Consider the following 26,671-nt stretch of genomic DNA (forward strand, 5'->3'; position numbering starts at 1 on the left):
TAAATGCAAGTGTATGAAGTGAATTTTCAATGATATGTTTGCCCCAAATGTTTTATAAGACCTAAGAAAATTTCCCATATGTTTTTCATAGTCCTCTGCCTTGCTGTTCTCAAAGTGAAAGCAAAATTAAAAAGCAAAATATGCTGCACTCATTTTTGTGTTTACAGTATTCCGAAGCACATTCTTCAAATATTATCACTCTTGTTTGCAAATTGCTTAATATTATGCACACTCCTTATTTGTAATTCCTTTATACCTTTTCCCTAATATAATGTGAGTTTAGGTTATTTTCATGAATATATGCATTTTGTACAGATGTTTTTTTTAATGAAAACTGTTTTGCAAAATTCATAACACTACAAATGTGAATGAAAACCGAGTTTCGTTTGTATGCTTGATTTTAAAAATGCAAAATTAGATGAATTTGCATTTAGAGGCAAACAAAATGAATTTCCTTCCGTTTCTAGTTAAAACAAGTCAATATAAGATATTTTCCAGAATATATATTCCCAGCAAGATATCTATCTGTCTCATATATAACAAATTTCATCTTTCAAGAGCAAGAGAATTAATATTTATCATTTTCTAAATCAAGTGTGCTAGTATTTGTTCATCAGCAATATATACAAGAATCAAGCTACATCCAAAATTAGATATACATAATTACATTAATTATGTTTTACATCAAAATGCTATTTTATATCCTTCATTTGTAAGAGCTGTAGTAAAATGCCCGTGGAGCTGTTTGTGAGCACGCTAGTCTAAACTAGAAATTAAAATAAAGAAGAAACAGAGACAGGAGTTGGAAGATTATATAAAAACTCCTTCAGCGTCAGTTAGCAAATCCTTTTCCTTACTAATGTCAATCTAAATGCAAACAAACAGACGATAACCACCTGAACTGAAATCCATTATTTGCTTTAACTTCTTCAGAATTTTTATTAATCCAGTGTTGGGTAACAGATGCTTTCCTTCCACTTCTTGCTCATTTTAAATGATTTAACACCTCTGGAAGTATTATGAATTCAGGTTTCCTTAGCCCCCTAATCATGTTGTCAGCTTAAAATTCACATTTAATTAACCTCTTCACCAAAGGCATAAATCAATACTAAAATTGCCAGTGCATGCCATGCTGGTAGTGATTTTCATTCGAAGGGAGATGGCTAAAGATGAAGCATTAGGAAGAGAATCTAAAATACAGGTACTTAGACTTCTAAAATAGAGATACTATCTTGAGTAGCCTTGAATAAGAACTAGAATACAGAATATAGAGTAACAGACTTGGAAGAGACCTTGGAGGTCCTCTAGTCTAACTCCTGCTCAAAAGAGAAAACTGTATACCATTCTAGCAGGGGTGGGATTCAGCCAGTTCGCACCTATTCAGGAGAACCGGTTCTTAACTTTCTAAGAGGTTCAGAGAACCAGTTGTTCGAAGAAATCTTAGTTTGTTTTGTTTTTTCACTTTACAGGGCTAATCCTGTAAGGAAGGCAAGAAGGAAACATTCTGGTGTTGTTTCTAGCTTAATCTTTATTGCCCTGCTTACAGAAACTGCCTCTCTGGTTAACCCTTATTACCATTGTAACAGCTAAGGCAAACCACCCATTGACCCGAGTAACGTTGAGTTGGCCACACCCACATGGTCACATGACCATTAAGCCCCACCTACCCACCTGGTCATTAGGACAGACAACCAGTTGTTAAATTATTTGAATCCCACCACTGCATTCTAGACAAGTAGCTGCTCAATCTCTTCTTAAAAACTTCCAGTGCTGGAGCATCCATGACTTCTGAGGCAAGTTGTTCCATTTATTTATTGTTCTCATTGTCAAGAAATTTCTCCTTAATTCTAGGTTGGATCTCTCTTTGATAAGCTTCCATCCATTACTCCTTGTCCTGGCCTGCTCTGGAGACTAGATTGACCCCCTCTTCTCTGTGGCTACCAACTGCCCCATCTTGGAATTCTTGAATATTCACACTGGATTGACAACTGAATTTCTATGGGTGGAATGGAAATTCCTACCTTGCATTGTAGAAGCATTGGATTATGTTTCACTTTTTGCATAAAGTGAATCCTTTGATTTCTAAATAGAAAACAAACATTGAAACAGCATTTAATTTCATTTGCCATGGGAACAGATGCACTGGTTCAAAAGTAACTGTCCTCCAGATTTCAAACCACAGTGGCAATTTTTTGATCAAAGAAAGTTATATACATTTTGAGATAGTTTGTGAAGAAAATATTCATACTCTCCTTCATTCTCTTCTGTTCTGTCCTGTCTTGCCTTATTCTATGAGTTTTCTGGTTGTTAGCTACCCAGCCTTTGTTGGCAAATAAATATTGTATAAGTAAATAAATAAAAGCCACTCTGCATTCACATTTTGGCTTATGGAAAAAGGAAGCATTTCCTTTAAATTTGCCAGCCTGATGGGAGGTTATAGCACAGTTTTCCCCTCCATATTCTTTTTAAAGGTTTGCTGTGCTGTGCTACATTTGCTGCATTAACTTTCTGCTCTGTCCTAGTTGTCTAATGATAATAATTAGCCTCTGTGCACTTTATTGCCATATTTTATTACCCGTCAGCTGCAAAGATGTCTTGTTTTAGTGTTCCTTCCCTTTGTGCCAACACTGAGAAGGTCAGTAGTTTTAAGGACACAAAGATATGACTTTTTTATAAAGTCTCTCATTTTCTTACTTTGAAATTATGGATGGATAGATTAGGCTATTTCTTTTCCTGTTTCTCTTCTTGTCTACATCTCATTCTGTTCCTTTCCTCTCATCTTTTTTTTTCCATTTTATCCTCCATCCTTTCCCTTTTTCTTCTTAAAATGCATTGAACATGTCTATTTTAAACGAGCATTGCATGGCAGAGAATATTTTCAAGGATGTTGGGAAACAAAATTGTATATACTGTAACTATGAAAGATACAAAAATATTTTTGTGGTTTTTGTGGTTCCTTTTTAAAAAGCTGAATCCGTAGTAGAGAAAGAGGAGGTAATTTGTGACTAGTGAATGAAAGCAAATTTTATTAGATTTGCTCACCCCTGCTTAAAAATTTATATTAAGCACTACAGCTTTGTAAAACAAATGCTACTACTATTAGCCCTAACCCCATATCATGCCTATATAAGTTAATAACAATTGATCAGAATTAGCTACTATTTATTAGGAAAAGGGGAAAAGAAAAGAACTTTTTCCACTACTAATGTGTGCAAAATATTAAATATGGGTTTTAACCTTAAACTCTTAATCCTACACATATTTATTCAAAAATAAATCCTACTTGATATGGAATTCATATTTAAATTATCATAAATTTTCATTTTAAAACTCCTTTGGATGTTCCAGTGTTGCTAAAAAAAAAACATTGAACAGCAAGTTACCAACCTGTTCTTGAAAGATTATTTTCAGTTTTTAATCTTGTATCATAGGAATGGATAGTATATTTTAGGACTATATTTTATGGCAGCTGTTAGAGTCCCTTCTAATTCTGTGGCTGATGTTCCATGACATGATTACTGGAAGTCATTGGTGGTGCTTCCTATCATATTAAGTCACCAATTCTATCCATAGCAGAAGGATGCTGAAAAATCAAGATGGCAGTTGCAACTGTAGGACTGAAGACTCACCCCTTTTTATGAACATGGCAGACAGAGCAAGCATCCAAAGGGGTGTGGCTAAAGTCATGACATTTCAGCTGCCATGTTGACTTTTTTGACACCCCCATGGATGTCCCTCTAAGGTAGGAAGTGCCTAAAAATATACATTTACAAATAAACTCAACATATGGAGAGAGGGAGGGAGGGGGAATGAATTACATCCCAAACTCCAAAGCATTGCTCACCTCAGAATAAATATTAAAAAAACACCACTGTTTCATATCCTGTCAAAATTAGCCTTTTTGGAAAGGAATCAGGGGTGGGTTTCAACCGGTTCGCGGCGGTCCCTGCGAACCGGTTGGTCAGCGAACCCGGAAGTAAGTAACTTCCGGGAACGGCAACTGGCCCACCCGCCAGCCCGCGCTCCTTACCCGGTTTTGATGAGTTCTGCGCTTCCACGCATGCGCAGGATGCATACAGCGCCTGCGCGATCCTCCAGGAGCAGCTGGAGCATCGCACAGATGCTAGTACGCATCCGTGCGCCGCGCACGTGCACAAGGACACCGCTGGCCCCGTTCCAACCGAACCGGTTGGAACGGGGCGAGAAACCCACCCCTGAAAGGAATGTTCTTTTTTTAAAGTTACTCTGAAAGCCTTCCCTTGAACAATAAGGAAGAGGTGGCTGCTAATCCTTGTGCCTCATGGAGATGCAAAGGTTCTTCCTTTGAATAAATAATTGATATTTTTCTTTCAAGGAAGATCAGAGGAACATCTTTTCCTTCTCTACTTAGAAATAAACCCAGTTGAATTCATTGTGATTCTGCCAAGGTAAATATGTGTGGATTTGCAGACTAATTATGACCAAATGCTAGAAGGTTACTCACAACAAAATTTGCTGTATAAATGCCTGCAAGTCTGTGTCTAATTTTGTGAAAAAAAAGTATATGTTCTGACAGGCTATTCAACTGAAAAATCAAAGAGTTTGTATAGGCTTTTTTCTTCCATTAATATCACGTTGGTAGTCAATGGAAGCTCCAATCTGAAACATGTCAGATTTAGAGACAGCTCTAGGGATAAAAATAGTTATAAAAGCCAGCAGAGAAGTTTCAGCAATGGTAGTATTGAAATTGGGTTGACATCTCTCAAAATTTGTATCAAATAACACTTTGGGCTAAATTTCACAACAATTCTATCCAAGGAGCAGATAATGCCATAAGCTTATTGACCTAATATGGTTTTCATGCTAAAGAATTTTCTGGGACTTGATTTAAGCATGAGTTCAAAAGCATTCAATTTGATATACAAAGATGGCATTGTATTCCTCATTATCATAAGGAAATTGCTTGGGGAAGAGCTCATTGGTTTCTCACTCAAAATCTGTCCAGGCTAATCCTGATTTTCAACATCTTTCTTTTCTGTTATGAAATAAAATAACTCTTCTCAGGAGATTTGCATGATGAAGTAAAATCTCAACTGTATGGAGTGGTCTAGTCTAGAGTTTCTCAACCTGGGAAACTTTAAGATGTGTGGACTTCAACTCCCAGAATTCCCCAGGCAGCATGTCAGGCCTGCAGTCGGTTCCTTTTGGGATCTTTGGCCTGCCACACTAATATTCTATTCTACTATCCTGTTTCATTAGTGGGGAATTGGGAGGGGGGATAGTAAGGAGTAGAATGTGATGTTGCCAAAATAAAATTCCTTTCTAGAAGCCAAGGTCATCCTTTGTTTCTACACCTCTGCACCTGACCGGAACTGGATGGGTGGAACTTCCAGCATGGCAGTGGAAGTTTGAACCATGTGACAGACTTGTGGGTGTGGGGGCAAGATCATGAACTTTCAACTGGGTGGGGAAAACTGGGAAGCTTTCAGATTCGGGTTTCCACAGATGTGCCAACATAACTCTCTTAATAAACTGGAACTTTGAGCAATACTTTGCCTTGGACTCTGATTTAATTTTGGATGTTATTTGGAACCTTGACACAGCGTCTTAAAGTTCCTCAGTCCAAATGTCTTAAAATTGCCCAGGTTGAGAACCATGGGTCTAGTAGTCTATTCAATTGTAAAATTGGGGTTCTACAATGTCCTAGTCATGACTGACATTGAATTCTGGTTTATAGCTTTCAAAATATGATGGGGTTCACAGATCATGCTAAATTTTAAATGACCAGTTTATGACTCACTTTATAGTGTGAATTCAGCCAGTGAAATTTAGTGTTGTGAACTTCAATGTTGTGAAAACTGCATTTATTCAGTAAAGTATGGTTTAGAAAGAATATAAAGGAGAAAAATACAACTGTTGCAGTAAACCAGAAAACACACTGTTATATTCTTTCTCACATTTCATCCCATGTAAAGAAAAAAATAAAAATAAATAAAGTAAAACTCGTCACTTTTTCCCAAGCTAATCATTTCTGGGGAAATGGATGGTGAATTTCTGCATAATATGGATAACATTATAATATTATAATAATACATGCATTTAACGGAAAAGTTTTGCAGGAAAAGATGGTATGGCATTACTTAACTATCTTGTAGATACCCCAAAAATCTGGTGCTTGGGAGATGAAACACATTTGTTGTTATTACTAGGTAATTAATATTTGGGACACTATATTTGAGTGTATAAAGCTTCAGCCTTGCTCATATGAAAGACAGATGATATGTAAATGCAGTTGTATATTAAAAAAATGTAGCCTTCTCAGCTTTAAAATATAGGATATTATCTTTCTCACCAAAATGTGAGAGGAAAACTCCCTGAGGATGGGCTCCAGCATGAATCTGAAAGCTCAGAAGACTAAACCTCTGGTGCCCCAGTAACCAACCCAGATTGAATCCTGCAATATCTTTGTGGTCTGTAAGAGCTGACACTGGCCCAATGGAACAATGCTGTTTTAGTGGGACAGGCCAATTTGAAGGGATCACATGGTATATACCAGTGACAGTGAACCTTTTCGGCATCAAGTGCCCAAACCGGAATGCACATGCAGCCTGTTTTTGGTGCATTTTTCAGGCCATTTTCTGGCACTCCAGCAGAAGATCAGCTGGCGACAGTGTATGTGCTCACGGAGAAGGCTCTGCGTGCCACCTCTGACATGTATGACATAGGTTCACCATCATGGGTATATACATTTTGTTGAATGACTTAGAGCTGGTTTTCTTTTCTTCAGAATACTCTTGACGTGGGTTGCTTACTGCTCAAGTGACCATGTTTGAGACATTGCTCTTGGAAACCAAGCATAATGCCTCTGTCAGCAATTTAAACAAAGTTCATTATCTAAATGGATCCATAATTAATAAATATGTGAAAGGGTGTCAGCTTTAATGATTGCCTACTTCCACAAGCTTTATTTTATTTGCTTATTTTCAGTGGCCTTCCCACTTCACTGACTCTCACTGTCTGCAAGAACCAGCTTATAAATGAGAAGCGACAATGAAACAGAACCCACAGTGTGGATAAGCATACATGAATACATGCATTCCATGTCTCAGCAACTGCTTATGTCAATGAGAGTCTGAGATAAACTACCACTGATATCACTGACATCATTGGTCTATAGTTAAGGTACCAGAGTTGGCAACAGGAGACCATGAGTTCTAGTTCTATCTTAGGCATAGAAGTCAGCTGTGGGTGACTTTGCAGCAGTCAATCTTGCTCAACCCAACTCACCCCACAGGGTTGTTGTGGGAACAATAGGAGGAGAAATGTGTATTGGATATGTTCGCTGCCTTGGATTACTTGTAAAAACAAAAAAGGTAGAATACAAACCAATAAATAAATTCTTTGATCCATCTAACTTTCCTCAATTCATGATTGGCTAGATAAGACCTAAAAAGCCAAGGGGAAGTAGAATTTATTTCTGGTTTTTGGAGCTTTGATTTGTGGAGGTTGAATTTAACAAAATATACAACTTTTTTTCATCAATGGAACAGGTGGAAAAACTTGAAGTTTTAATGGAAAAATCAAATGAGAGGAAAATAGTTGTTTAGCTTCTAGACTCCAAACTGATTTAGAGACAAACTATTTCAGTAACCATCTGCTTCTATATCAGTCCTGTGATTCTTGAAAGGATGCTCTGCAGAACCTAGCAAAATCTGTTCACTTATTTATTCTTTGTGATGTTCTTTACCATGGGGGGGGGGGGGAACCTTGATATCGTGACCCGTCAAAACCGCGCTCAACTAAGCCGCGCCTGATTAAACCGCGTCACTGACGTCATCAACAGGGTGATAACAGCCAGCGCGGAGAAAGAAGGGCATTTAAATAGCGCTTTGAAAGCAAGCCGATTCAACTTAAGGTAAGGGTTAGGTTTAGGGTTAGGTTTAGGGTTAGGTTAAGGGTTAGGGTTAGGTTTAGGGTTAGGTTAAGTGTTAGGATTAGGTTTAGGGTTAGGTTAAGGGTTAGGTTTAGGGTTAGGTTTAGGGTTAGGTTAAGGGTTAGGTTAAGGGTTAGGTTTAGGATTAGGTTTAGGGGGGTTAGGTTTAGGTTTAGGGGTTAATTTTAGGTTTAGGGTTTACAGCGTGCTTCTGTCTCCGCGCTGTTGTCGCCCTGTTGATGACGTCAGCGATGCGGTTTAGTTGGGCGCGGTTTAGTCAAGCACGGTTTTGTGGTGGAACCCCTTGATATAGCAAAGGTAGATGGTCCTATCATGGATTCTTGTTATTACAAATGGAGCAACTTTATTTTGCCCAGGTTGTCTTTGGTTTGTCCCATGCACTAACTATTGCATCTCCATTCTTGTTAATTCGTTGGTTGTTTTATGGTATTTCTTAAACAATGAATCTATTTTAGAGTAACTTATTACTATTGCTGCTATTGCACCCAATTACTGTACCTCTTTGCTACATGACAGATCCAGGCGGATGGGGGGTGGATGGGTGGAGGAAGGGAAGAGGACCGATCTGCTCTCCATGAAGGCTTTCCTCAGGACACTAGATCTCCACTTTCTCTCTGGAAAAAGCTATTGGTGTTGTCGGGATCTTGGCTAGTGGAAGAACCGCACATTAGAAAGGAAACTTTGGAATACAGGAGTGTTGTCTTGGGAAGCCTGGCACCTGCTTCTGCCCAGAGACTAAGGAAGTAGGGTTGTGAAGAGGGCTGTGAACAAGCCCAGTTGTTCAATGAGGCAGCCTTACCAGGTCGTTTTCTTTGGGCTTCCCTTTTGCTGTTCAGGCACTGCCACGAGAACCGTTAATCCAAATGGAAGTGATGCAGTGGCAAAAGTCCTTTGCTGCCAGTTCTCTGACCATATGTCCCCCCGCAGCTCCGCTATAGAACTTGCTGGCTTAGGCAAGCTCCTTTGCCTCAGCAAGACTCCCTGACACGGGGGGTGTCCCTTCCATCCAATCAGAGCATGCCCGAGACACCACGAAAACCAGTCAGCAGTGAGCGGGTGCTGCTTCTGCCATGCGATCTCCACACCTCCTTGCCCAATGGGCCGTTCCTGGTCAAGTGCAGCAGTGGTGGTGATGGTGGCCATTCTACAGCATGCACATGTCTTTCCCTTTTCGCTGAAGAGAAGAAGCAAGTCAACTGCCACTCCTTGGGCAAAGCAAATCCATGTCACTGCCAGTCAGAGGAAAGGGGAAAAAAATAAAGCACTGAGAGAGATGTTTAGTCCTGCCCTGCCATGGGAGGGGTAGAGAAAAGCAGATTTGAGATCAATTTGAAATGAAGCCTTACCATTTAGGGAGAACAAGCTTGTCTGGAGTTTCAGAAAGCCCAGAGCACAGTGTAGCAGCCTCATCCACATACACCCGCCTTACCCCCACAATCTCCCCCCCCCCCCCCCAGCAAATGGAAATCATCCTGCATCAGCAATTTAGGGAACCTACCTTTAACAACCTGCCTTTTTTTGAGGCTCAGGCTTCCAGGTCCTGGTGGTCAAGGACATTTGCCATGTGATAGGTGGGAGTTCTCTTGGACAGCCAAGAGTTCCTTTTTAGTCGCAGCTCAGGACGGGCCCATTTTTCACCTCCCAAATCCCACATGCGTCACGTTTTTGCCCTCTGTGGCCCCCAGGAGCACAAAAAACGGGGCATGCAGAAGATTTGGGAGGCCTGCAGAATGCTCCTGGGGGGCTTGGGAGGACAAAAACCTCTTTTTTTCATTAACCTCTCCAAAATCTTGGTGCGTCTTATACTCCGGTGCGTCTTTTAGTCCAAAAATATGGTATTTCTCAATATTGCCTCTGATTTACCTAATCTACCAGCAGATCTAATCATGTCTACAAAGCGGTGTTTTCTTTCATTGCTGGTACTCTTTTTTTCAAAGAAAAAAAAACATTGGAACATTTTTCTGAATTCCTTCAGATCCAAAACATTATTCCTGGCAAACATCATTCTTGCATTTCCATTATTTCTCTCCAGATGCAATCCTTCTCTCTGTCCTGTCAGATATTTGGTTTTTTTTCCCCCCTGTTCTGGTTATTCAGACTATCAGAGTTGCAGCTGTTTTCCCTCTTGTGAAAAGATCCAGACAAGCATGAAGAGTGTTCAGGCAGCAAGATAAAACTTGATTGTTTTTATTTCATACTGATGTATCCTGAAGAGAGAAGATAAATATTCCAATACTAAATCGTTTCCACACTGATTTATACATCCTTAGAATCACTTGAATAACCTTTTCAGATTGTGCATGAAAAAAATAAATTAGTTACATATCCTGGTGGCAGGGGGAAAACAATCAAGTTGCAGAGCAAAACTTTGCATGATAAATAAGTTTTGTGGTTTTTGATCAAGCATTATTTACTGTAGAAACATTTTTTAATTATGGCCAACCCATCTTTGTTTCTCATCTAAAAACCTCCTCCTGTGTCTCATTTTAGTGCACATTTAAATAACATTCTGTATTTCTCCCATGTTATAGATAAGGTAAATTACTTTCCTGGATATGGGAGAACAGTTTCATCCAGTAAACTGTTTCTTCAAGTAAAAAAAAATAAAAAAATAAACTTCCACTAAGGAATTATAATATTTAGGACAATAGAGAAATAGGATGATGATGTCATGGACTGAACTGCTCTACTTGTCCTTATTTAGTAAAAGATGAGCAAAAGATACCAATGAATATCCTCCTTTGCATTTCTTTTTTCCCCTTTTTTCTTTCCTCTTTCTCCTTCCTTTCCTTTCCCTTCTCTTCACTTATTTCAATTTATTTATTTATTTATTTATTTATTTATTTATTTATTTATTTATTTATTTATTTATTTATTTATTTATTTATTTATTTATTTATGCATTTAGGTATGTATGTATGTATGTATGTATGTATGTATGTATGTATGTGAGACCACCTCCTGCCAATTACCTCCCTACTTGAGAGACCGCCTCCTGCCAATTACCTCCCTACGACCAATCAGATCCCACAGATTAGGCCTCATCCAGATACCATCAGCTAGCCAATGTCGACTGTCGACCCCCCCGGGGGAGGGCCTTCTCTGTGGCTGCTCCGGACCTCTGGAACGATCTCCCCTGTGGAGATTCAGACCCTCACCACCCTTCAGGCTTTCCGCAAAGCTGTCAAGACCTGGCTGTTCCGGCAGGCCTGGGGCTGATGAGTTCCCAGCCCCACTTGAATTGCTGTGATAGTTTTGTAGTTTTTAATCTGTTCTTGTATCTTGTTTTTGTCTGGTTCGTTTTTTGTATTTCCCCCTTCCCCACTTGTTTGTTAGCCGCCCTGAGTCCCTTGGGAATAGGGCGGCATACAAGTATAATAAACATAACATAATGTATGTATGTATGTATGTATGTATGTATGTATGTATGTATGTATGTATGTATGTATTTATTTATTTATTTGTTTGTTTAACCCATCTTAAGGGTTAAAGGAAACCCTTTCTTTCCTTTCTTTTCCTTTCCTTTCTTCTCCTCTCCTCTCCCTTCCTCTCCACTCCACTCCTTTCCCTTCCATTCATTTCCTTTTCTATATAATTGTCCTTTGGGGAATATTTTATTTTATGTTGCTTTACTTCTAGACTGGCAACTCCACATGGCACTAGTGGCTTCACAAAATTGAAAGAACAACAATATCATATATGCACTAAGAATACATTAACAACTGTTCAAAAGAACAAAAATCGTCAGTCCATATCCTCACTCATTGAAGTCCTTGAGACTCCACAGGTAGTCACATGGAAGAAGATGTTATGAACAGGGGAGAAATGTCTTCCTCTTTTTTTTTCAGGGTCAACATACCATAGCATTTTTAAATGGAATACTTTGAACATTCAAACATTTCAAAATACTGGCAAGTCCAAAATTTGGGGGAAAAAAGGCTACATTTATATTCCTCCTTCTTCTTGACCTCTCCCTGGAGCATAATATAAGAATAAGAAGCATGGGGAGGACCCAAAATTCTAGACATCTGTCACATGAATCTCCCATAATTAGATATTGCAAAAGGCCATAGAGAAGATGGATGAAGGTCAAAAGCACTAATTTTGAAATATAATGGTTATTATGGAAATTATGGGATGAAAAGAATTTCTGTCCTTGGGAAAAGATTCTGAAATTATGCCTTGATTAATGTAATGCCTTTCAGAACCTCAGAAACATTTTTGAAAGATGGAAGGTGGATTACACTGGCAGCTCTTACTAGTAAAAGCAAAATTCTTAAATTTATTCTTGAAGAGGTTCTGTTAAAACCTCAAATAGTGTTAGGAAAGGACATCAAGATGAATGGAGTATGGTCATGGCAAGTCAAGCCCTTTCAATTTATATTAGTCTTTCAAGAAAATAGCATTTTTCCCTTGAAAGAGAAAAATAAACAGGTTAAAGTCAAGTTACATAACTCAAGAAAAGTTAAAAGAATATTTGGAATATATTTTATCATAGGGTATATCATAGGACCATCTCTTTTGGATGAAGGTTCTAGCAAACATAAACTGTGATGAACAGCAACACAAACCTCCACACATTCACCTTCTGACACTTTGAAGAGGAAAGTAGCCACTTGGCTTTTTTCTAAAAAGAGCCAAGGTGGCGCAGTGGTTAGGGTGCAGTACTGCAGGCCACTTCAGCTGACTGTTATCTGCAGTTCAGAGGTTCAAATCTCACCGGCTCAAGGTTGACTCAGCCTTCCATCCTTCCGAGGTGGGTGAAATGAGGACCCGGATTGTTGGGGGCAATATGCTGACTCTGTAAACCGCTTAGAGAGAGCTGAAAGCCCTATGAAGCAGTATATAAGTCTAACTGCTATTGCTATTGCTGAAGCTTCTTCCAATAGTTACAATAGTTAGAAAAACCTTCTGTGTCTTATTAAGGAAAATGGTGATGCCTCTTCTCTTTGTCAAGGGGAGTCAAAGTTGCCTTATGTAGTTGCTTAGATATGAACAGCAAGACTATTACCTACTAGGGGAATTCTGTGTCCAAATTGCAGAGTTATTTGGGGTCAAATGGCAGACAAATCAGAGGTTGAGTTTGGAAGCTACATCTGAGCCAGTCAGAGTCAGCCACTAGCCAGAGAAATACCATATTTTTCAGAGTATAAGATGCACCGGAGTATAAGACTCACGAAGGTTTGGAAGAGGCAAATTTAAAAAAAAGGTTTTGCACTCTGCAAACCTTCCAAAAATGGCCCGTTTTTCACGAAGATGGGTCTGTTTTTTTTTTTTTTTTCAAAAAAGGGCATGAATAGCCCTTTGGAGGCTTGTAGAGTGTTCCGGGGGGAGGATGAGCAAAAATAGCCCATTTTTTTTTCAAAAAAGGGGCCATTTTTTTCAAAAATGGGCCCATTTTTTTGTCAAAAGGGGTATTAGGAAGCTCATAGAGTGCTCCTGGGGGTTGGGGGGGGGCAAAATTGAGCAAAAAAACAGGCCATTTTTTGCTCATTTCTGCCTTCCCCAGCCCCCAGGAGCTCTCTGAAAGCTTCCCACAAGCTATGCACGGCCATTTTGGTGAAGGGGGCGGGGTTTCAGGAGGCAAAAAAATGCTGTATTCACTATATAAAATGCACCCAGATTTTCAGTCTCTTTTTTAAGGGAAAAAGGTGCATCTTATACTCTGAAAAATACAGTAGTTACTTCATTGCATCATGAGCCAGTCAGGATAGAATTACTGGAAATGGGCAGAATTAGCCTGCAATATTGCATTCTAACCCCTAGGCCACCATAGCTCTCAACTATCAATATGAATGCATTTACATTGGCCATGTATCCTTGTTTTCTGCTGTTTCCCATAGATTTCACTCACAACCAGCAGTAAATGACAGTAAGTTAACGACAAATGTTCCAACAGTAGCTTACTGCTGTTTCTACTGGAATGATTCAGAGTGAGAAGGTGCAACTCTTGTATAGTGGTTGCTATTTCCAACTTTCAGAGCAGAAAAAGTTGTACAACGTGGATTGTTTCCTCCTACAACATTCCTTCCAATATTGTTCACTCAGTGTCACAGCTGCTTCTTTCTTCTCAGCATGAGTGTGGAGAGCAGTGAAGTATACTTTATTTCCCACTGAACTTACTGTATTAACTATACATTAGTGAAATGTTTGCTGTCAAAATTAATATGTAAGAAAATGGTGGTTATTTGGAAATCAGAAAACAAACAATATTACAAGAGGTAGAATGGATCCAATCACCTGTGCCATGTAATATTTGATTTGGGGTTCTTTTTTTTTTTCTATTTCTGTGGATCTTACAGATGAATTTTAATATATCACAGCCTGTAAAAGAACAAATATGTATTTTCAGCTAGTGAAGGCTCCAATTCTCCCACATTTTTATTTACAGTAATAGACCAGTGTTCTATTTTGAAACATCGAGCAACAGAAGTGTAATAAATTAAAATATAAAAAAAACATTAGCAGAAAAAAGTATAACTAATTCTTTTAGACATGGAACAATATACCTTCATTATAACAGAGTTTCTTGTCAGCAATTGTGGTTGAACAGCATTTTGCAAACTTTTCTTTTTTTTTGAGATTTGTAAGAATTTATTGGGTAATAGAAAAAAATGTATTCTCTTCCAAGGTACAGCTGGAGTTATTTACAAGGAAGAGATCAGTCTTGTTTGAAGTTCTTCTGAGAGGATTCCGGCATGCCTTTTGGGAGATAAACATCATCTACCTTTTTCATTTCATCAAATTCTTATTTTGCTGACCTCAAGTTTGTTTTTATCAAACTTCATCCAAAAATCATTTCTGAGAAATAAGTCAAGGAAGTTGATGAGAAATGTTTGGTATAACAACAACCAATAATTGCATAACTTCAAAGATAAGAAGTTCAAGGCAACGAGTCTACTGAAATATGGGATGAATAGAAAGAAGGAGTATAGGTAGACATTGTTTAACAGGTGCCCTGTTTAGCAATTGTTCAAATTGTTGCAATTGTGTTAAAAAGTAACTTTATGACCAGTCTTGCATTGCAACGTCCCATGGTCATGTGATTACCATTTATGACCTCCATAGCTGTTTATGACCTTCACTGTCTTCTAACAAGTAGAAACAGCAGGAAAAATGCAAATTGTGGTCATTTCTTAATGGCTGCAGATGATTCATTAAACAACCAAATGAGAAGTGAAATCATAAACCCATCACAATCACATGATATTTGGCTTAGAGACCATATTGCTTAACAATGGAGTTATCAGTTCCAATTGTGGTCACTACCTATAATGGATTTACAAGTGTGGTGAGACTTGCATCCAATTCTCACCACCAAAATACAAAAGAGATTGACACCCCCTAATTTAGTCTAACAAAGAGAAGGACTAGTGTTGATATGATCTTCCAAGACTTGAGGGACTGTCACAGAATCAATTTATTCTCCAAAGCACCTGAGGGCAGGACAAGAAATAATGGGTAAAAGGTCATTAAAGAGAGATCCAAGACTAGAACTAAGGAGAAATTTCTTGACAGTAAAAAAAACAATAAATTTTTGGAATGGCTTCCCTCTGGAAATTATGGTTGCTCCATCACTGGAGGCTTTCAAGAAGAGACTGGAAAGCCATTTGTCCACAATGGCATAGGATCTCCTGCCATGAGCTTCCAATGTCCCTTCCAAACTTATTATTCTATGTTCTAAGCTTCTCTGGATATGAGTGAGAACTTCTCCCTGTTAGAAAGGAGAAAGGACAATTTACTGTTTTATATGACTTTATTGTAGTTGAAATAAAGATTCTTATCTAGACATGCTGTGCACATAAGAGACTTGTGCTGAACTGAAGCTTAGTAGCGTGCTATCAAAGGTTAGAGATTTATACCCAAGTCCTTGTCTAGGGAGTTTGGCAGCATACAAGAATATTTGCATGCGTACTTGCATGCATTTGTCCCAAGGTATGCATTTTAATGTGCATTTCACTGTAAACTGCACTTGTAGTTTTTAGCATGTTCTATTGTCTAAGATACAACTTTTTGTACATACATGCACTTATTTGGCATCTCTTTAATTGCTGGACAATATCTAGGCTCTTCATTCTACACTTCCATTTTCATTAGAGTGTGATATATTTTGCATAGATTTTGACAAGATTTAATTTTACTGGAATGACATAAAACATTCAGATGAAAGAAACTCAATAGCCTTGAAACACATCGCTTGAGAGAATTCCCTCTCAAAACATAACATAAACAATTTGTTAATTTCAGGCATGGGGGGGTGTTCAGGTCAAAGATCAAGTCCACATGTGATGGTCCAATGAAACTGAAGTATTTGTAATCATGCCTATGCACAGGAATATTCTAACGGTTAGCACCTGCTAAGAGTTAGATAAGAGTCAATGAAATTCAAAGGAGGCTGGACTTGTGGCCATGTGGAGATTCTTTATTTATTTTTATTTAGTTAGTTAGTTTATCAAACATGTACAAGATAGCAGGTATAAATAAGAACATGGACATGAACGAAGGAAATGAATATAAATAAATGGGGATAGTAGGACAGGGATGGTAGACATGCTGGTGCAGTTATGTACATCCCCTTTATGAACCTCTTAGGAATGGGGTGAAGTCCATGGTAGACAGTTTAAGGTTGAAGCCTTAACTTGAGGGTTGAGGGTTTGAGGATGTAATAACCAGTGGTGGGATACAATCGGTACGCCCTGGTACGGGCGTACCAATGCCTGCTTGGAGCACCAGCTACTGTTCCGGTACGGTACTCCAGAGGGCCCACCTGCCTACCTACCCTCCTTACCTGTATTTGAGCCGATCAGGGCTTACACACATGGAGTGTACAGCACCTGCGCGATGCTCTGGTGCACATGTGCATATGGTGGACCCTGGCCCCATTGTACCATACAGGTTGCAACGGGATCTGGAACCCACCACTGGTAACAATGGAGGGTTGGAGGATGTAACAATGGAGACGGGTAGAGCATTCCAGGCATTGACCATTCTGTTGCTGAAGTTGTATTTTCTGTAATTGATTTTGGAGTGGTTTACCTTGTGTTTGTATCAATTGTTTGCCTATGTATTATTGAGGTTGAAGCTGAAGAAGTCATTGACAGATAAGATGTTGTAGCAGACAATTTTGTGTACTATGCTTAGATCAGACCACAGGTGGTGCAGCTCCAGATTGTCCAAGCCCAAAATTTCAAGCCTGATGGCATAAGGGATTCTATTGTGAGTAGAGGAGTGGAGTACTCTTCTCGTGGAATACCTCTGGACCTGCTCAATCATATTAGTATCCGATATACAGTGTGGATTCCAGGCAGACGAGCTGTATTCGAGAATTGGTCTGGCAAAGATTTTGTATGCTCTGATTAGTAATACAATGTTACTGGAGAAGAAGCTTCGCAAAATTAGGTTAACAATTCTTAATGCCTTTTTGGCATTACAGTGAGCTCTGGAGCTTAGATTGTTTGAGATGAGTACTCCTAGGTCAGTGATGGCTTACCTTTTTTGTCATTGCATTACAAAAGTGGGGAGAGCATGGTGGGGTCATGCACGTGCATGCCTACACCCATAATTCTATGTGCCCTACCCCCCATGCATGCGTGCGTGACACACACCTCCCCACGTTCCCTCTGCTTTTGGTACGCAATGGCATGGTGGACCCATTTTTCTCCCTCCCCAGGCTTCAGACCTTTTCCCTCCCCACTCCCCCCCCCCCCCGAGACGCACAGGAGGCTGAAAACAGCCTGTTTCCTGACTTCTGGTGGTCCTAGAAGGCCCGAATATTAGCTGGCTGGCCGGAATACACACGTGCACGAGAGCTGAGCTCACATGCCCATGATATGGCTGTGCGTGCCGCCTGTGACATGTATGCCATAGGTTCGCCATCATGGTCCTAGGTCCTTGACAGAGTGAGGGTCGTCTACGAGGTTGTTTCCACCCAACTTGCATTCGGTGTTCTGATTTTAAATTGCCAATGTGTAGAACAGAGCATTTATTAGTTTGAGATTTTGAATTGCCAAGTGCACAAGCATATAGTCAAGGTTGTTTTGTAGGGCAGCAGCATTGTCCGTGGTGGTAGATTATTTTACGTCATCAGCGAGGAGGATGCAGCCGCTTTTAATATGATCACATAGGTGGTTGATGGAAAGCAGAAAGAGTGTGGGTCCTAGAACGCTGCCTTGGGGGACACCGCTGTTAACTGGTGCTGGATTTGATAGGGCCCTCCCTACTTTTACTACTTGTTGCCTGTTTGACAGGAACACAGCTATCCATTTATGCAGGGATCTGGATAGGCTGCAAGAACTTAGTTTTAACAGTAGTTTGTCATGCACCAAAGGCTTTGCAGAAGTCTATGTAAATTGCATCTATTGCTTTACTCTGGTCAGGATGTGTGGTCCAAATGTTTCTGCATTGTAGGAGTTGCAGATTACAGGACAAACTTTTCCTGAAACCAAACTGCTTGTTAGTAAGCAGGTTGTTTGTCTCTAAGTAGAGGATGATGGATTGGTTTATAATTAATTCCATGACCTTATAGGTCATGAAACACAATGAGATTTGTCTGTTCTACTAGGCTAGGCTCTCCCTTTTTAAAGATAGGCATGACCATGCCTAATGACCCTAATGGGTCAGGCAAGGAGCTGGTTCTGAAAGATGCCTCTTAGATTGTGCATAGATCCCTTTTTTAATTCCAAAACCAGGATTTGCCACTTCTTTTTCCTACATTCAGGTTTTCTGTTTGTAGAACCAGTCCAATAGTTTTAGCAAAACTAGAGAAAATAATTCATTCCTTTCCAAATAATCCATTGATGGATGGATGTTGCTCCAAACAGCTGGAGTATGTTCATTAAAGATATTTGAAACATCTTATTGTTGTGCTCCTTAAATATTGTAAAGAATTTTCAGTGGTATCTCACAAAATAATTTAAATGACATCCTATATCAGTGGGTATGTATATGATGTGCTAGAGAAAAAGAATATATATGACTTTTCTAACTGCACATGTCTATTATATGCAAATTATCTTCCGCTCCTCCAAAGATTTGAAAATATGTTAATATTAACATCCCCAGGAAGCTGCTTTCATATCCATTGTCTACCAGGTTAGAGTTAGTTATAAATGTATTGCATTTCCAGGATTTATTCTAGGAGATATTGCAGAGAGCACTGACTTTAGCACTTTTATTAAGTGGCAGGCAACAACTTTATATATATATATATATATATATATATATATATATATATATATATATATATATATATATATATATATATATATATATATATATATATATATATATATATATATATTTACTGTATGTCATTTAAAGAAAGTTGCTATGGAATAATTGTTCTTTATTATCACTACAGATTTATTTTTTGTTGTTGAGCAACCAGAGATCTTTGGCAATACAATTTCCTCTTCTATGTCATTCCTTCCAGCATGACTATACAATACAATAGCAGAGTTGGAAGGGACTTTGGAGGTCTGCTAGTCCAACCTCCTGCCTAGGCAGGAAACCCTATACCATTTCAGACAAATGGCTATCCAACATCTTCTTAAAGACTTCCAGTGTTGGGGCATTCACAACTTCTGGAGGCAAATTCTGTTCCACTGATTAATTATTCTAACTGTCAGGAAATTTCTCCTCAGTTCTAAGTTGCTTCTTTCCTTGATTGGTTTCCACCCATTGCTTCTTGTTCTACACTCAGATGCCTTGGAGAATAGTTTGACACCCTCTTCTTTGTGGCAACCCCTGAGATATTGGAAGACTGCTATCATGTCTCCCCTAGTCCTTCTTTTAATTAAACTAGAGATACCCAGTTCCTGCAACCATTCTTCATATGTTTTAGTCTTCAGTTCCCTAATCATCTTTGTTGCTCTTCTCTCCACTCTTTCTAGAGTCTCCACATCTTTTCTACATCGTGGCGACCAAACTGAATGCAGTATTCCAAGTGTGGCCTTACCAAGGCTTTATAAAGTGGTATTAATATTTCACATGATCTTGATTCCCTCCCTCTGTTTATGCAGCCTGGAACTGTGTTGGCTTTTTTGGCAGCTGCTGCACACCGCTGGCTCATATTTAAATGGTTTTCCAGTAGGATTCCAAGATCCCTCTCACAGTTACTACTATTGAGCAAGGCATCACCTATACTGTACCTGTGCATTTGGTTTTTTTTGCCTAAATGTAGAACCTTACTCTTTTCACCATTGAATTTCATTTTATTAGATAGTGCCCAATGTTCAAGTTTGTCAAGATCCTTCTGTATCTTCAGCCTGTCTTCTGGAGTGTTGGCTATTCCTGCCAGCTTGGTGTCATCTCCAAATTTGATGAGTTCCCCATTTATTCCCTTATCTAAATCATTGATGAAGATGTTGAAGAGTCCTGGGCCTAAAACAGAGCCTTGGAGTACTCCACTGCATACTTCCCTCCATGTAGATGCAGTTCCATTGAGGATTACACCTTTATTTTTGGGAATCAATCATTATTAAATAGGCAAATGATATAGTGATAAAACTCATTAATGTGATTATTCCCATTTTGTGTGCCAGAGGTTTGTTAATCTGTATGCATTCTGCAAATGGACAACATGCATACTTTGGAATGGATGTGGACCTTTGTCATCATGAGAATATCTTATGAGAACTTATCTGATAAAAAGATGATGATCATTAGTCATAACATCCATTCTTCAGAAAGGAAATATTAGGATTATTCTCCAACCTCTCTTTTCTAGAGTGCTGTCACAGCTTGACTTGTTTTTCTGGGAAGATTTTCAATACTTTCAAACCCCTCTCCCCATATATTCCCCCCCTTTTTTTCTTTTCTTCTTTACAGATTGTTCCTGTAAATGAAAGTGGTGCTTTGGCTGGTCTATGTCATGTCAGCTTCCGTTTAAAAAAAAAAAAAACAGCTTTAAAAATAAAGTCAGATGAATCAGAGAACCTAATAGGTATCAAGAAATGGACAGGAATATCTCTGTACACATTTGTTACTCCAAGCACAATTTTATATTTTTCATTTCTACTTGGGAATGTTGAACTCATCATCTGGAAAAGCAAGGGACACAGATATGTATTGTCATCCAGGCTTTTGAAATCCCTCAATATGATGCTATACAATGTGCACCCAACTTTCAACCCAACTTTCAATAGGATGAGTTCTGGGTTCAAAATAACGTTCAGCTTGTTTTCTTACAAACATTTCATTTCCCAAACAAGGTTGTTTGGTTTAGTTTTACCAAACTAGTTTGGGTAATGAAATGTCTGCAAGAAAACAAGCAAGCTCAGAGAGCACCAAGGACCTTTCATTTCAACCTTGAGCTACAAATATTCTCCTTTATTGGTATAACTTTCAGTTCCTAAGAATTTCAACTTCTTTCCTGAAACTTTGAATATTTCCCAACATGTATACTCAAAAATAGGGGAGTGAAAGTAGGTGACATTTTTATAGTCCCAGTAGGAGATGAAAAACAGTTCAAGCAATTACCATAGTTTATTAAAACAAAATGAAATGGCGCCACATTAAAAGCTGCCTGCTGTAATTTGAGAATGCATCATTTTGATTCAGAGCATGGCTGTCTCAGAACAATCATAATTACCTTTTGATTGGAGGGGGGGAATCAACAGCCTTTTAGGGGTGACTTCAGTCCCCTGACCATTAAGATTTAGCTTTGTGCATTGATTAAAAAAATATGCCTAATGTCATAAGAGAGGGCATCAAAATAAAATTTTACTCTGTGGTTACATAAAGCAGATTGGCATTCTCCTTAATACTACATTTCACTAATAACCTGTGGTTGTCATAAAGTACGAAGAACGAATCCTCTCTATGACAATCATTAGAAAATCTGATTTCCTTCTAGGTGCTAAAAAAAAAGCCAATCTGACAATCAAATTCCAAGTTGAGCAGAAAGACTTAGCTTTCTTTTCATTGATATTTTTAACTGCTTTGTGGAATAACATAAAAGGGAAGTCTTATTATGTGACAGAGAGTGGAATGGCATGCTATGCAAATGATGCTTTCCCAGTGACATCCTTTCTACAAATTAATAAGCTATATTCATTATACAACTGCAAGATTAGAATTAGAGATCGTCAGTTATGTAATAGCACAAATAAAATCTTGGTGCAATCAAAAGTTCATGTTTGGATGAAATGGAACTATAGAGAGGAAACAGCTGTATTTTGCAATGGCTTGCTACATGCTGGTCATTCTTTGCATATAGCTTAATATGGCTTAAGATAAAGACTTGAAAGTAAGAGGCAAGCTGTTTATGACACTTCCTATTTTAGATGATGCAGAACATCCAGAGGGTGCGGGTATGGGTATGAGTGGGAATCTGGGCTCCTATTCTCATAATGAAACTCCACACTAGGGGATGCTCATGGTACACACAGTTGTTAAGCTTCCAACAATCAAGCAGGAGATTGAGAGTAATGGAAAAGTTATGATTCTTGTGCTATTCCAAGGATATATACGTGCAAGGGTGTGTGTGGAGGGGAGCGATGTTATGTGGATCATGGTGTCATTGTGTGGATCACCCTTTGGAACGATCTCCCCGTGGAGATTCGCACCCTCACCACCGTCCAGACCTTCCACACAGATCTGGCTATCCCGTCAGGCCTGGGGATAAGATTTAATTCGCCCCCACCCGAATGTTGAATGAAAGTTGTGTTTTATTGCTTTATTTTTTTCTTATTCACGTATTGTCTTATGTTTTGTCTTCCACTCCCCCTCCCATGAATTGTAAGCCGCCCTGAGTCCCCTCAGGGAAAAGGGCGGCCTATAAATCACAAATAAAATCTAAATAAAATCTAAAATCTAAATCTAAATCACAAAAAGTATGTACTTATGGCATTTGGAGTGTCATTTTGACAGCATTGTGGTTTCTAACTTTTTCCACATGCAAGAGAAAAAAGAGGTACTATGAGTAGCAGAAGGAGGGCTGGAGACTCTTCTCAAAAAAGAGTTGAAACTAGAAGAAGCTAGAAGAAATATAAATGAAGAATGACATTCAATGCCTCACACTGCTAAGAGGAATATCTTCAAGATTATCTCTACTTCTGGTCAAATTCACCAAGTTCCTTTTTCAAGGAACTTAATGCAACTTGAAAAACATAGCATAATATTTAACAAATGAAGTAAATAGAAAGACTTTTGGTGATTATGTGGACATAGTCTCATGGACTTCATCTAAAATAAAAACAGTAGTTAGCTATTTCCTTCTTCTCAAATTTCCCAGTTCACAACCCTAGGGTTTTCTGAGAAAGGTTCCTTCCAAAATTACCCATTTGCTTTGGAAACTAAATGTGGTTCAGCCTAAAAAAACTAAGCACCAAATTTGTGCAGGCAACAAAATTTCACTATGGCTCATAGATTATAAATAATCTATTTGACTATATGACTATAATTTGATACATAAGATATAGAGGTACTAATATAGTTATATTAATAACATTGGAAGCCAGTAGAAAGAAGAAATTGTTACTAGTATTTAAAAGCATGTATCCCACAGTAGGGCTGTAGATGTTCATGGTCATGCTGTAGCAGAATCAGTTTTCCTATTTTACCAAAGTTTTATTTCCCTATAGAAAACCTTCTGTTCTTCTACTGATGCTGTGTGTTACAAATTCTTTTCAGATTACTTTATTATGGTGATGTCACAGACTATACTGGCATTGCTGTTTTCTTGGCCTGAAATGTTTCACCATTTTTCTATGGCTTCTCACTATCCTTGTTTCTCAATCTGAAACTCAGAGGGGAGAACCATCTTATGAAGTGCTCCAGCTCTGGAAAATATTTGTAGTTTATTTATTGTACTCCTTCACACTAACTAATCTGGTTTAGCATACCTTCGTAGTTGGAAAGGAGTTCAAGTAGGTTAGATGACAGAGAATATGTAGTGTTCTCACCTGCCTATCCATCATGAAGGATTCTTTATTTTCTTGAAGTTGAGCTTGACAATTTCTTGTACAGGATCCTTGAAAAAAAATGAAATGAATTTATTAAGAAGTAGCAAAGCAATTCTTCCCATCTTCTGACTATATGTTTTGTGTGTGTATTTGATTAACACACTTGAACTCTCAGAAAAGCAGGTTGTAGCCTTGATAACTTACCCAATTTCTCAGGTTTTCTAAACACTTTTAATATGGGCTAAAGGTCAGGAACTATATTTATCATACCCATATATTCAAGGATAGGAGGTTATCTTCTTTCCAACACTTTAGTTTGGAAAGGAACAGGGACTCTAATTACTTTAGAGTTTCGATTATCAGATTTAAAGTGAGAACTGCTTCACTTAAAATTGCTTTGCTACTTTTTGGGGAGAAGCTTTGTATTCCAAATATTTATGCATCCACAGTGTTAACCCTGAAGCTGGCATGACTGAGGCTATTTTGAGACTTCAGTGCTGACACACTGGAGAAGAGGGATAGGGAGGGGGGAATAGAGATAGTTGAGGAGTTGCAATCAAAACAAAATACTTTCTCTTGGGAACCAAGAACATTCCTGCAGGTGCTTGGAAGAACGGGACAGAAGCCATCTAGCAACTGGACAGTATCCTGATTGGACCATGTGACTGGTTGTTTTGAGAAAGTGACAAACTTTTATTTTTATTTAGGTAAAAAGCTAATATTCAGAGTCAGTTTTCACCAGCCTGCTCCAATGTGACATATCCAAAAAACCTATTCTTTGAGGAATTTGCCTGCTGCAGAGTGTTCTTTTTTTTTTTTTAAGCTATGGGTATGTTACTTAGAACCCTGACATGGAGTTGCTTTTATTTTGACGGTAACTGCTATTCTTTTTTTAATTATTATTTACATTTGTGCATGCACACATGCCTAGGCATTTTCACAGTCCTGTTGGTTCTGCCTTCTACAACAGTTCCAATTTCTCATGTGGCTCCTTGGGAAAATTAATTATCCACCCCTGGGCTAACATGATGGCTTCAACGCTTAGGAATGGTCCTTACAAACCACTGTGAAAAGTTACATGTTAACAAAGGGGGAAAATAAGTATGCTCCAATCATACTGTCAGGGTTCCAAGTAACCCCCCCCCCAAAGCAAAAAGACTCTAAGGCTAGATGTTCTTCAAAGTTCCATTCTATTAGAGATGTCACATTGGCACACCTGGGGAAACCTGAATCTGAAAGCTTCCAGGTTTTCCCCACCCAAAAGAAAGCCCAAGTGTCTTCCCCTTCACCCACATGTCCATCACATAAATGCACCACATGTCCATCATATAAATGCACCATCCCTATGGAGATGCCTTCCAGTCACGCAATTCCAGGTGCAGGCTGAATGTCCTTGACTCTAGGAAAAAGGAATGTTATTACGGCTAGATATCACTGCAACTCCATTCAATCCCCCCCTCCCAGTTTCCCACAGCACTAATTGTGGCAGCCCTGAAGATCCAAAGAAAAAGATGGCCTCCGGGGCTGACAGGCTACACCCCCCTCAACCTATGATCATGTCCTGCAACAAGAGGAACATAGGGGGTTAATGCCATATTCCCTAACCACCTCCCCCCCCCAGGGGGACTCTTTGGCTTTTCATGGAATTTACTAATCTCTCTGCCTTTACATCCCAGCTCTTAATCCAAGTAGCTTCAGACAAAGGGTACCCTTTCCAATAAATTAAATATTGTAATCAACCTCTAGACAATCTAGAGTCTAGGTTAAGATAGCCTAGACTCTAGATTGTATAGAGGTTTTTCTTAATCTCATAATGAGTCTCCCCTTGCACTACAATAGGCTTTGGTGCCAGTCTGTCCTGTGGCCTCAACCTTGACCCGAATACAAGTTTTAATAAACTACAGTGAAAGACAGGATGCAATTTCCCTAGTATGTGGGGGAGGTTAAACTGAACTGTTACTGGGTTAATCACTTTCACTATTGGGAAAGGTCCTAAAAAAATTGGTCCCAGTTTTTTTACTGGGCAACTTCAATTTTATGTATTTGGTTGATAGAAAACCCGATTTCCCACATGGAAGGGGGCATGGAGAGATATGTGTTTATCTGCTTGTTTTTTATACACTTCACAGCTTCTTCCAGCACTTTTTTGGTGTTTTCTCACCCCTTCTTTAATGATTGCATCCAGTCGGAGTCATAGAGGAAAGCGGCTCTCTTCAGTTAAGGCATGGAGACAACATCCATGCTGTTGGTGACTTGGAAGAGGGTCAGGTCAGTTCTGCTATGTACAGCATTGTTGTAAGCAACTTTTGCAAATGGCAGCAAGTCTACCCAGTCCTCTTGCTTATATATTGCTCCACCATTGCATTCACTCATTCCGCAGCTCTGTTCGTACTTGGATGGAAAGCTGAGCTATGGCCTTGAGTGGACCCGACTGATTTCAGGAACTCCTTCCAGAACTTAGTGGTGAATGGGACGCTTCAGTCTGAAATTACCTGGCAGGATACCCATGCAGCTGGTAAATCTGCTTGATAAAAATCTTTGCCAGTTTCTTAGCTGAGGGTAATTCCAAACAGGCAGTGAAGTGGGCTGGCTTGGAAAACAAGTCATAGAGTACATCTTTGGTTGAGTTACTCCAGGCACAAACTCAATCGTGCAATCTGTTGTGGGGTGAGGGAGAGAAAGTTACAGTCTTGCTTGCTAAAGTCATCCAACAGGTCTTGGTATTCCCTTGGCACCTGTGGGCTGCCGGGGAGTTTGTCTGCAGCAGGTACCGTGGTTTCCTGCTTGCTGGGGATTGCTGCGTTTTGTCAACTATCTGGTTTGATTGGTGGCA

The sequence above is a fragment of the Thamnophis sirtalis genome, unplaced genomic scaffold (genome assembly GCF_051295495.1).
Source record: "Thamnophis sirtalis isolate CommonGarterSnake01/CBP01778 unplaced genomic scaffold, rThaSir2_p1.2 scaffold_2, whole genome shotgun sequence".
In the NCBI taxonomy this organism is placed as follows: Eukaryota; Metazoa; Chordata; class Lepidosauria; order Squamata; family Natricidae; genus Thamnophis; species Thamnophis sirtalis.